This window comes from Engraulis encrasicolus, chromosome 14 (genome assembly GCF_034702125.1).
Source record: "Engraulis encrasicolus isolate BLACKSEA-1 chromosome 14, IST_EnEncr_1.0, whole genome shotgun sequence".
NCBI classification, from domain to species: Eukaryota; Metazoa; Chordata; class Actinopteri; order Clupeiformes; family Engraulidae; genus Engraulis; species Engraulis encrasicolus.
Window position 1 is genome coordinate 45,695,147 of NC_085870.1, and position 12,172 is coordinate 45,707,318.

The following is a 12,172-nucleotide window of genomic DNA, read 5'->3' on the forward strand; positions in this document are numbered from 1 at the left end:
TCCTTACCAGGACGGTGGATAATGGTGAAGCTGTATTTTTGTAGCTGGAGGATCATCCGCTGCAACCTCGGGGGGGCGGCTGCCAGTGGCTTCTTCATGATCGACTCCAGTGGCTTGTGGTCAGATTCAACAGTGACATGCCTGCCGTATGCATATTGGTGAAAGCGTTTTAGTCCAAATAGTATGGCATACATTTCCTTCTCAATTTGTGCGTAATTCACCTCAGTGTCTGTGAGTGACTTGGATGCATAGCTGAGGGGTCTTCCATCTTGTAGCAGCACGGCACCCAGGCCGTATTTGGAAGCGTCCACTTGTATGGTGAGCTCTTTCTTGGTGTCGAAATAGGCGAGGACTGGCCCTGGTTCTCTGGTGATGATGTCTTTCATATTTTGGAACGCAGCATCGTGTTGTGCGTCCCACAGGAATTCACTGGACTGCTTCAGTAGCTGGCGCATCGGCGCATTGGTCTCGGATAGACCGGGTGCAAACTTTGCCAGGTAATTGACCATCCCCAGCACTGTCTCTAGTTCGGCCCGGTTTCGTGGTGGTTTCATCATCTTGATGGCTGTGATTTTTTCTGGGTCTGGCTTGATGCCCTCAGCTGAGAGGCAGTGGCCGAAGTAGCTGACCTCAGTGGCACCGATGATCGCTTTCTCCGGGTTGAGGCGAACTCCCTTCTCACGTGATCGTTGCAGCATGGCGCGGAGGTTTCGATCATGGTCTTCCTTGGTTGCACCGTATACCAGGACATCATCCACGATTGCCACCACGCCCTCGAGCCCCTGGTATGTCTCGTCGATCTTCCTCTGGAATTCATCTTGGGCTGAGATGAGTCCGAAGGGTAGCCGCAGGAAGCGGTAACGCCCGAATGGCGTGTTGAAGGTGGTAAGTTTGGATGACTCTGTGGAGAGCTTGATTGCCCAGTACCCCGAACGTGCATCCAACACACTGAAGCACTTGGCACCCCCTAGCTTGGGGGTGATGTCTTCTAATGTAGGAAGAGGGTAGTGGGGTCGCTTGATGGCTTTGTTTAAGTCCCTGGGATCGAGGCAGACTCGGAGCCGTCCTGTACGTGGCTTCTCCACAACAACAAGCGCGTTGACCCATTCGGTTGGCTCAGTCACTTTGGCAATGATTCCGGTGTCCTCCATGTGTTGCAGCTCCTCCTCTAGCCGGCTGCGCAGCGCCAACGGAACTCTCCTTGGTGGGCATACCACGGGGGTTGCGGCTGGGTCAACGTGTATTGTGCATTCACCAGGGAAGAGCCCGATGCCTTTGAAAACATCTGCGAACTCCTCCCTAATGGCCTTCTGGTCGAGTGGTGTGCCAATAGATAACACTAGCTTAATTAAGTCTAAATCCAGGCAGGCGTTTAGACCTAGGACAGGCGGTGCCCTAGTGTCCACTACATAAAAGTCCAACATCATGCTGTTCTTCTTGTAAGCACTGCGAATTTTGCACAGGCCTTTAACGGCAAGCACCTGTCCCCCATATCCTGTCAGTGTGCGCATTGTGGGCTGTAGGCGCAGCCTGCATTCAGATTTCAACTGGTCAAATACATTCAGTGGAATGACATTGACTTGGGCCCCTGTGTCTAATTTAAATTTCAAAACTGTGCGCTTCTCCCCAATGTGTATGTCTGCGAATGCTTGTTCCGATTCTCGAGGGTGTCCACTTTTCGTGACGGCATCTACATACAGTTCCTCTGACTCACCCTCGTCGTCGTCGTCATTCACTGCATGTACTGTTTTCCCTCTCGTAGTAGACTTGCACACTCTTGCGAAGTGATTAGTTTTCCCACATCTGGCGCATTGCTTTCCTCTGGCAGGGCACTGTTCTATGTCTCTGTGTGCTTTCCCTCCACAGTATCCACAGTTCCTGCCGTAATCCCTGCTCCTCTCGCTAGGTCTATCTCGCTCGGTTTCTTCAAGCCTGGGACGCCTTCTCGTGGCTGCTTGCTGCTGCCTCTGCACAGAATGTACGACCGGATCACGCGCGATCATCATGTTGCTAACGTTAGCTTCGATGGCGCGAGTTTGTGCCTGGGCGAATTCATGGGACCTGGCGATGTCAGTAGCTTTCTGTAACGTTAACTCCGATCCCTCATTTAGCAACTTTTCTCTGACTTTGGCAGACTGTACGCCAAATACGATTCGGTCTCTGACCATTTCGTCATCATTTGCGTAGGCACAGTCTTTGACTAGCAGCTTTAGCTCGGTGATGAACTGCTCTAGACTTTCGTTGGTTCCCTGCACTTTTTCGTTAAACTTGTATCTAGCAAAGATTGTGTTTTTCTTGGGCAATACATACTTCTCAAACTCGTCATAGTATGTTTTAAGTAGTTTTGCGGCTTCATCAGTCAACGTCCATGAATTGTAAATGTCTCTACCTTTTTCTCCCGCCCAGAGTAGCAGGTAGCTACATTTCTCGACCTGGCTCTTGCTCCGTAGCGGTCCCGAAAACATCAGCTCCACATGCTGTTTAAACTTCTTCCACTCCCCGGGAAGATCAGGCGCGTCCCAATTGATTTTGGGCGAGGGTACTCCGGTTACGTCCATTATTCTGACACCATGTCGTGTTTGTATAATTATAATAAAAACAGGTACTCGCGGAGCTGTGGCTGATGTTCATTTATTATTCAGAAGACTGACGGCTTGACGCAGCGAACGTCAAATGCCTCTCAATCAGGACCCCACACTTACACTTGACAGGTGCCTGTAAAGGTGCCTGATATAAATGTTACAACCCCTGCACTAGACAGTGGCATACGTAAGGGTTAACGTTCGGCGAGAAGGTCGCTACCGTGGAATAGCAGCACGACAGAGAGAATCTTTAGACCCCGACGCAAAGCGACCGACTCGCCGAAAGTTAACCCGCTTATTATATGGATATACTTAAATGGTTCACACATAGCGGGGACATTTCTTTAGGCCTATTTAATGTTAAGATTGTTGCTGCGCAAAACAAAACAGTGCCGTTGTGGAACACCGCTAGGCAACAGCTAGGTAGCCAGGACAACAGGTGTTGTCTATCACAGCAGCTGATTAGAGTCTTGTTGATAAGTCGCTTTAGCAGTGAAACGTCTTGTTGCCATTGACAGCGGTCTGTTATAGACCAACCCGTCCGTTATCGAAAAATAACAGACGTGCGAACGTTGGGGAGCCCAGTTGAAATGAATGGAGCATTCGACCGATGACGTCACACCATATAATAAACAGTGATAAGTTGTCAAATGATTGTTCAGCTCACTGACTTCCCCTGCACTAGACAGTGGCATACACAGTGAGAAGTTGTCAAATGATTGTTCAGCTCAGTGGTTCAGCTCCTTGTTCATATGACGAGTATAACCAGGGGCTGTTCACTCACGGAACTTCAAGACATGTCCCGCCCCTCCCACCCGAATATTACATGGCGTCCCCAGCAGAAATATTGAACCCAATTTTCAGCTGTGGAACTGGTCGACACAGAAACCCTTGATTGTCATAAAAACAGCAACACAAGTTCAAATGGAACTGGTGATCGGTAAGTATGGCAAATATACCATGCTATTAATAAAATGATACTTTGGGATAACGAAACCTTGAAGAGCTTGTTATGATGACCATAATAATTTTAGCTTAGCATCTAACGTGAGCCAGCCGAATGGCGTAAGACCTAGCTTACTATAAAAGTTACTTCACCACGTTGTAATGTAGCCGCAATTAAAGATAAATTGGAAGTTAGGCTACAAACAGAGCTGTACACAGAAAATGCAATGTGAAAATGTGTCTTTGGGGTCGGCGTACCGTTTGGCAAAACATAATCCATGTCAGCAATACTCAGTATCAACATTGCATTTGTATGAGCTCAGAATGCTCCAATTTTCATGTTGTACATCGTAAAATAGTGTTTGTTTAGTGTCTGCCACACCAAGTTAATCCTCTACGGACATTTGTAAATAACTTTGAATGTTTGGGCATCAAATGACATGCAAAACCTTTCCGTTTGACAGACAAACCATGGACGCTGAAGAAAGTCTCCTCGACGCCAAGCTGTCATCCGGAAGATTGAAGATGAAGATTGCCGTGTCGAGCAGTCATCATGACCATTTTTTGCTGATCCCCCCAGTTTTTGAAAAGATTCAGAATACAAAGCTTCTCTTTCTTAGATCACTCTTAGAAGTAGACGGTATGGTAAACAAACCAAAGTTAACACCTTTCAGTAACATAGCTGGCCTACAGTAGGCTATGACAAAACATCTGGGTGTTTTGTGTGCATGACATCAAGATTAAAATGAAATATTCACCCTTATGTTCTGCTTTTTAAACTTGCAAATCATGGAGTGGACATTCTTCCCCAAGCTTGTAAGAAATGCATTACTTCAATCACACAGTGTCTCCCAACTTTTTTTTTTTGTCTCATGTACCCCCTAAGCATTTTTGTCATACCATGAGTACCCCCTCCCTCATGCTCTAGTCTACTGTATATCTTCCTCTATCCCAATATGATTATGCTCCATACATTTCTTTTTATTGATACCTGCCAATGCATGTACCACCTGCATTGTGTTCACGTACCCCTAGTGGTACATGTACCCCTGGTTGGGAAACACCGATCTAAACAGTTGTAACAATAGTGTGTTAACCAATATTACAAATTAAACAAAATGTGTGGGCTGCTGTATATAAGCATTTATTAACTGTGTTTCATAATTGCAATGGTTTTTGAAGCTGGTTCGCATATCGGATCCTCTGTGGTGGCAGGATGCAGGCAGCAGCGTACTGTACATCTTCAGCTGTAACGATAAATACAAATCTATTTTTAAAAAAACAATTAATGTAACATGAACATAATTGAAGCATATCACTGGTATATATAGAGTAACTATAACATTTCAGTGTAGTAAAAATGCCTACATTTGTTTAAAAAGGAAAAACCCATGAACATCCTTCTCAAAAAAGTTTTGGGTGCAGGACTAACAAAGTCAAATGACAACTGAAAATTAAGTCTGCTCACCAAGCTCCTGTTTTACTTATTCAATGTGATGAGCTTGAAGTGCAGACTTAATTTTCAGTTTTCAAATGTCTTTATTGTCCCATTACATCTGCAGAAATATGGGGGTGTACACTCACTTGTGTAATACACTATAGATGTAAGCAGAGACGTTGTCCAAGTCCTTGGTCATGTGATACCTGCTGCAGTGTACTCCACGTCTTCAGACCGCTCCACTGTAAATAAAATAATGGCATATGAAGTGTGATGAGAATACGTCACTGTTTGGTACACCAACAACTTAACATGCTTATGTCGTTTTCATTATTTACCTTGTAAAAGTATAAAATAACTTTTCCCTCCACTTTATTCCTAACCAACGACGGAAAGGAGTGGGCATTTGAAACAGAAGCAGTGTTAACTTAATTTAAGACACAGGAAAGGCAAATGGCATGATACAGATGAGGAGGTGCAAATTAATGAATGTTATATGACAATTTAATTATCAACTGCAAGGTAACATTACATTTAACTCAAGGTTACTGTAGGTTACATAGGATACAGTGAAATCAAATACAGTTTACCCAAGATAGATAGACAGAGAGAGAGAAAGAGAGAGGGAGAAGGAGAGAAAGACAGAGGTTGGAGCCCCTTTAGAGATGGAAGGAGACTCCCAGATGAATCTCTGAAGTGAGATTATATACTGCAACCCCCCACCCCAAAGGTGTCCTTCGTCTTTCTAGGGCCAGTGGCACCCCAGGGGTTTGAGCCACCACCTGGCATGGGGGGATGTCCCCTTAAGTCAACTTTACTGAGATAACAGCAAACAGTGACAGCAACAATATCAGTTCTGGGTCATCCAATAATCTCCATATTTACAACCTCAACATTAAGTAGCTGAACTTGTGTTAGTGTCAGGTTCATGGGAAGAAAACACAATAGATAAGGAGATGGGCTGCTCGTGTTTCAAAGCATGCTACCTAATCAGTGAAAATCATGGGGTGATAGTTTCATGGTGTGGGCATGCATATCTGTCAATAGAATTGGTACCCTTGTAATTATTGAAGATAGTGGCTACTGACAAACGCTGAGAGTTTACTACGCTTGATGTATACTTTTATCCAGTCCGATTACTTTTTGTCCCTTCAAATTGGGAGGCACATGTAAAAATAAGTGAAAGTCACTTTGGATGAAAGCATTGGCTGAGTGTAGTGTAATGTTACATACCGGGTACTATATAGTATCATAGATGGCAGCAGGCTGGTCGGGTCCTCAGTTGTGCACTGGCAACAGTGGCTGGTCCTTGTCCGTGTCTCTATGGGGCCTCTTCTCAGGTCGGAGTGACAATCCTTGATGATGCTGACTATGGTGAGACCTGCTGGCGTGTAGCCTACTGTACATTTGCAGACATCTGTAAAGAAAATGATGACAAACGAAGGGTGATGAGAACAACATATATTTCATTACTATTTTATTACTAATATATAAACACATGCAGAGTAAGGAGATGATGGTGTTAGCTTTACATTGGAAGGTCTCTGGTCTTAACTCAGGAGCATACTTTATATTATATTAGGGATTTTAAACTTTACTTACCTGACAGTGAGTCCTGGCTCTGTTTTCCAGGTGAAGTGTGGTTTGTTGTTTGCCTACAGAATGAAACCATGTCACATGAGGATGGGGAAAGGATGTTTACTACACAATGCACTCGTCAGAAGGCCTACAATCGCCAACATTACCCAGACAGCACACTTATGTCTTGCCAACGTCGGTTAAAAACTGTCCTTTTTCTTTTTTTTTAAAAAAGTGAGAAGTTGGGCTGCATGTGGCGCCCGAGCCTCCAGTTTACCATCCCTGCTGTACAGTATCCTAACAGAAAGGCTCTCATAGATTTCAAATAATGGTCTATATAAAAACTGGTTATAATAGGTACAGTGCAGCATAAACAGGGTTGAGGGGGTGGTTTCTTTTATTTCGTTATACCTACCGAGTAGTTTAGCCAATGTCTGTGTGACACGTTCACGCTGCCACCTACACAGCATCCTCCTCACAACCGCAGGGGCAAAACACCTGAAACATAATAATGTAATCCTTTTTCAGTCCAAGATATAGACTAGAAAATGAGTGACAGCATCACAATCAGTTTGTATGCAAGTGTAGTGGACCCCCCATTTTTGTCTTTTTGTTATTCCCTTATTCTCATTCCCTGTCTTTTTGTTGTCCTGTCAGAAGTTGTCTTTTAGTTTAATTATGCTGTTGCACGTTATCGCCAATAGATGGCATCATAGGACCAGCAATGAGTGCAGAGGCCCTCTCTGGTGCAGTAGCCAGTGACTTCGGTCACATAAAAAGAACGAAACGTGGAAGTGACAGGCTTTGTTATGATACAGAAGGCAGCGGTGTCAGCTGTACAGTTATGCTGAGGAAAATGTAAATAAACAACGAACTCAGCGAAACTCTACACACTTGAGGACCTTATTCATTAAGTGTGCAAAGCATTCACGCAATAATGCCACCAGGTCACATTTAAGATTTAACATACTGATAACGAACGTAGGCCTACCAATGACCATCATTTCATCGCCAACTAGCAACTTGGAAATTTGGCAATACAGAAACGAACAATAGGCCCATTTAACAGTTCACGGAGGAACACAGCTAGACTACGTTGCTTTTCCGATGTGGCCACTGGCCAGCATAGTGCCAGAATGGTAGTGAAATGTTTACACAGCATCTTGATGTAAGGACTTGGCTACGGAAGGAGGGAATCCTTACACCTGATGCACGCCAAACAGACACATTTTGCTTCCAAAAGCAATGGCATTCAAATTATAATTAAGTTACTTGACAAGCCGACAGATCATCAAACACTGAAAGATCAGCATGCTGCCTTGGGCTAATAACAAGCTAGCATTGTCGTAGGCCTACGTGTTTGTTTAACAAAGCTCAGTCATTTTGGTCAATCAGCCACGTATAATACATGTTTTTATTTTACTTACCAAAACTGCAGAGGTCCTTACAGAATACGGAGAAGTACATCCAAAAGTACAACAACGCATATTTGTGGGGAAAGTGTACCAAAATTAAATAACCCATGGCAGTGATGAAGCTGTTGAAAGTAATGCAGCAGGGAGGGAGCTTCCCCTGGAGACGGCGCGAGAGTCGTCCTTCGCCTTGACGACGGCCTGCCTGTCAATCAAAACAATAATTCTAAAGAATGTCAACTGCCAATCAACCCAAATATCCATGCTCATTGGTCAACTATTTTAATAGCTCTCTTAAATACAGGGTCAGCCTGAAAAAAATATCTGGGCTGTTTGGAAGGGAGGGGAAACTATCGTAGGAACGAAACAGAGCCGACTTGGCAAGAATTGGCAAGGAGGTATATGGCTTCAAGCCCACCATTGAGAATAGGTGCATTCGAGATGTGTCAACGCATGCATGCACATTTAGACAGCAATGCACCCTGGATGGAAAATGCTGCATGACGGTTAGATTTCCTGTCAAACTTATAAATTTCGTCGACGTTGCGTTGACGAGGTGACATGTCACATGGTGTAAAACTATCGCGGGATGAATGCGGCTGTAGTCAGATCTTGCAACCTCTGCAGTTGCTTATCCCCTTCAACGCTCGTCGGCGGACTGCCTCCGAGGTCACGCGCCCATGAACTGGTTGGTCAACAACTCACTCACGTGTGTATATGGGTCTTGTCTCACACCTCTACACAAGTTTGCGCAGGTCCCCATTTCAGCTCCTCCTCACTGCCTGTCCCCCCACTCCTCACACGTGGTGTGTTAGTAGAGCAAACCGGTGCGAGCTCATCGTCTCGTTCATATTTGTGGCCGACTGCAAATGCGCTGTATTTAATGACACCCACATCGTGACAACAAGTTCTCGCTGACGTTCCTTGCGCAACGTCGACGCTCGCAACCAAAGAAACTCAAGAGAAAGAACAATCTCATGGCGGGGAATGCATTGGCCACGGTGTAGTACGGGGGCGTTGCCTGAGGACACGAGTGGATGGAAAATTAACTCCCTTGCGCATGGTCATTGGTCATCCATCCACGATGGATGCCATTTTCGTACTCCGTAATTTGTGGCCAAGTAACGGCAGCTGTTGGTCAGCAGTAATTGCTGGGGGTAATTAAGGACAGCTGACAGACATTCACGCTGTCCTATGACCTGTTCCACACAGTGTTGCCAGATGTAGCTGATGACTACCCGCCCAAAATGTGTTCAAAAACCGCCAGGAGGCACTAAAACCCGCCCAATTTCAATAGAGGCTCAGAAAGTCTTTTTGGGCCGATATATTGAAGTGAGTTGCGTCGGAGGCTGCTAGTACATACATTTAGGTGTATTTATTTGCTTTTTATAGCTTTGAAATGGCTAGTTAGTTGGTGGTCTTTTCATCCAGTCAAAGCTGAAATTTCACCTGTATTTGGCCAGTTGGCTGATATAATTTAGAGCCCTGACGTTTGTAAAACTTGACTCCACATTGCAAAACAGTTGTACTTGTTGCTTGTATGTGACGACATAAGACCACTTTTGGGAATAAAATGACAAAGCAGGCAACAGTAGGCCTTCTAACCCAGTGTTTCTCAACCTTTTTTTTAGACGAGGCACCCTTTCAATTCATGAAACATTTCCAAACCAACTATTGCATCCGATACCACACAAGATTAGAAAAGTAACACATTTGGAGACGTCACGCGACCTACGTTTGAAGTTGCAGATGACTGGGACGACCTATTTACTTTATTGTGCGTAAATGGCAAATGAAAGATTCCAGTTACTAGCATTAATTTATCAATTTAGACAAATATGTATTATATTATATAATTTATTTATCAGCCACGTTTCCGCGGCACCCCTGAGGGGAGACTGTGGCACCCCAGGGTGCCTCTGCACCCCTGTTGAGAATGAAAGAGTGTTCTAACCCATCACAATCAGTCAATTATTCCAGTACAGAAGAACAGAGCAGGTATCATGCCGTCAACCCATAACATGCCAGCAGAGATTCTTTAAGTATATGCCAGCACATAACTGCACATACTAAAACAGCGAAATATAGGCCTATTCACTCAGCAGCCTGTGCTAATAATGGAAATAGCCAGTGACTTACCCTCCCCAGGCTGCGTGTGTAGCCTCAATAGCCTACATCATCGTCATAACTCCGAAATCATGCTGATGAAAACTGCTATCCAAGTCGTTGTCAATAAAGTCAAATACTTCCACATAGCATACGGTACGGTCCCCGTAGCAGTCAATTGAACGTCTCATCTGTAGACTCATCTGTAATCCGCGGATTTCATGGCTAAGCTTAGCCTCAGCAAAGTTCGGTTGAATAGCCTTCCTTTCACTAGGTAGAAAATATTCCACCACCACCACATACGAAGAGGTTGGCATCTGTAACATCATCAGACGGTTCTTCAGCTTTATTCGGCTTGCATGTAAAATATTAAACAACTTAACTAGAGGTCCACAAGTTCAGCTCGCTCTCTCTGCGCGCGCGCTGGCTGTGTCTGTGTGTGTGTGTGTGTGTGGGACGTCTGTGTAACCTAGGAGACTACTAGACTCTACTACTACATTTTGCAACATTTCACACGGCGCTGCATATTATGCACCTTGTCAAAAACTCAGCTTTGGGCAGCAATCAAATGTTCGATTGCATCACAGAATAATTTGGATTTACTCAACACTTATCAAATTAAATGTCAAGTAGGCCAATAATCCTGTCCTTTGTCAAAGCTGTACGGTCGGTGGTTGGTTGTCATTTACTTAAGTCTAAAAAAAAAAACCTCCGTTTACCCTCCGAGTCTCTCGCTACCATGACAACTACTCTGCCGCCTTCCAATCTCAGTTTAGGAACTTCAGGGTGGCCAGCTGACATGGGTGATGTAGCCAAGGCTAAATGTGTTGTCTGAACATTGGAGGGGGCACAGAAAGGGTAGAGCCTAAGCTACAGAGGGATTAAAAAAATAAATAAAAAAAACCCGCCCAACTCATCTGAAAACAGCCCAATTGTTACACACCCGCCCAAGAGCGTTCCTTCCCGCAGAAACCAACGCAAAACCGCCCAATTGGGCGGGAAACCGCCCAATCTGGCAACACTGGTTCCACAGTGAATAACATTTCCGTACTCCCCTCGCCATCATTTCCTACTACGCTGTTATGACGTGAGTAAGCCCTCTTGTCTCAAGCCTCTTTGCTCGCAACAAAGTCGTATGCGCTTAGTAATGGGAAAAGGCGCTCTACTTCCTTCTTCCGCCCAAAAATCGTCCCATGTCCCGCCCCCAGCCGTTGCTTCACAACACATCGAACATCCGCAGTCTAGTTATAATAGAAGTCTGATTACATAGATTTTAAATGTAGTATTAAAAAAGACACACAAATCTTACAGAACAGATTTCCACAGAATTTACACCACTTTTACTCCCTAGTCCGCACATCAACAAAAGTGTATTAGGTTAATTTAAAAAAAACAAAACAATTTCAGGCCTATATTTATCCTAGTGTCTCACAGACTTTTTTTTACATTTGTCATGTTGTGTTTCTGTGTATTAATCTGATAATTAATTATCTCAGTCCCTCTGAGCCCATCAGGTCAGCAAAGCAGGCATCCACAAACAAAAACACAGGCTAGAGATCACCATGCACTGAGGACCAAAGTGATGTGTCATGAAACGCTAGCACCAACACAAACATGCCGACTCAGTGGAAGCAGAGGCAGTGTCTAATAAGTCCCTGCGGGAAAGAGCTATACAATGCCTAGCTTCCATTCAGGGTTCGGAAGCCAACAGGGGGAACAAAGGGATCAGTGTCCCAGGCCCAGGGAGAGGGGGCCCAGAATTGGGTCTTTATTAAATTGTATGTATTGGAGGGGGTATTTCGGCCAAAACTGTCAGTGGCCCTGGTTCCATTCATTAGTTCACTCGCCAATAACTGAGCTAGCTGCTAACAGATAAAAAAGACTGCCACTTTTAAAGTGTACAGTATTGCAAGAACAAAAAGATTTTGGGCCTGAAAAGAGATTATGCTTAGAGTAAGACAATTGAGTGAATGACATATTATGTGTCCTGTTATGTCTATTTTTAATGGAATGATGACTTAAAAGCAACGGTAACATTTTGCTTTACAAACATTAGCTTCAAAACCCCTTTTTTTCTGAATCGAGTCAGTTAAGTGAAATGCAGCGTTCTG

The 12,172-nt window shown here is 44.4% G+C and overlaps 1 long non-coding RNA gene across 2 annotated transcripts; it reads right to left on the minus strand.

The window, feature by feature from the left end:
- Positions 1–4,237: 4,237 nt before the first annotated feature.
- LOC134463358 (uncharacterized) lies at positions 4,238–8,156 on the minus strand. 2 transcript variants are annotated; one of them, XR_010037730.1, is made up of 5 exons: positions 7,971–8,156; positions 6,568–6,620; positions 6,199–6,382; positions 5,112–5,207; positions 4,238–4,774 (listed from the first exon to the last, which is right to left on the minus strand). It is a non-coding gene; the product is annotated as an uncharacterized LOC134463358 (long non-coding RNA). The 2 variants fall into 2 exon arrangements; XR_010037729.1 differs by lacking the exon at positions 7,971–8,156 and adding an exon at positions 6,959–7,522.
- Positions 8,157–12,172: the final 4,016 nt, after the last annotated feature.